This window comes from Anneissia japonica, unplaced genomic scaffold (assembly GCF_011630105.1).
Source record: "Anneissia japonica isolate Jap-2015-1 unplaced genomic scaffold, ASM1163010v1 scaffold235780_len856_cov92_single, whole genome shotgun sequence".
NCBI lineage: Eukaryota > Metazoa > Echinodermata > Crinoidea > Comatulida > Comatulidae > Anneissia > Anneissia japonica.
Window position 1 is genome coordinate 1 of NW_022744129.1, and position 856 is coordinate 856.

Sequence of the window (856 nt, forward strand, 5' to 3'; positions counted from 1 at the left end):
ACTTGGATTCGGTTTACATTGACATGTCTGGCAACCATTTGAATCTGTTTCGTAACCGAATAGGCATGGCTTACACTTGAACATTGGGCAAGGCTCTGAGAATGAGAAATTAATATTAATACCTCTATGTAAAGTATTCACACACAGTAAAGTTATCATTATGATGCTAAGCATAATAATCATAAAATCAGAATAAACGTTCAAAGGTAGTAATTAAAACAAGAGTACATAACAAAAAAATATATAAAAACATTAGTTCCCCAGGAGAGGATCGAACTCTCGACCTCCGCATTACCTAACCAGCAAGGACGAAGCCAAGTACTGTTTATAAGTACGGCGCGCTAACCGACTGAGCCACTGGGGAAACTGTTGACACTTCTAAAAACAATGTATTCATTAAAAAAAATGAAGTAGTACTACTCGGATTATGCACAGATTATGTAATAATCTAATATCAAAAGAGAAACCACATTCACGTTTTGTATTGATTCTTAATAAAAATTGTTCATCCTCTAATTTAATTTTTATGGCATGTTTACTTATTTAATATAAAATGAAATAATATTATATAAAGTTGAATATATATAGGCCTAAAATATGTATTGAGCTAACAAAAATAAACAATAGGGTAACAAAAATGTAATAATATTTGAAAGTTACTTTCTATATTTGTTAAATTAGTATTCAATAAAATTAGATGTAGGCCTATAAATTATTTTCATTGACATTTAAATGTGAATCTTCACATTCATAGAAAAGTTAAAAATGTAAATCATCGAAAACTGACATTTTTATTATAACATGTTTATAACATATTATTTGATGCTACTAAGGAATTCAATATTTTATTTAACAT

At 28.4% G+C, this 856-nt stretch overlaps 1 non-coding gene across 1 annotated transcript; it reads right to left on the reverse strand.

Moving 5' to 3' along the window:
* Positions 1 to 256: 256 nt before the first annotated feature.
* On the reverse strand, positions 257 to 364 carry Trnai-uau. Its single transcript has 2 exons — positions 327 to 364; positions 257 to 292 (listed from the first exon to the last, which is right to left on the reverse strand). It is a non-coding gene; the product is annotated as a tRNA-Ile (tRNA).
* Positions 365 to 856: the final 492 nt, after the last annotated feature.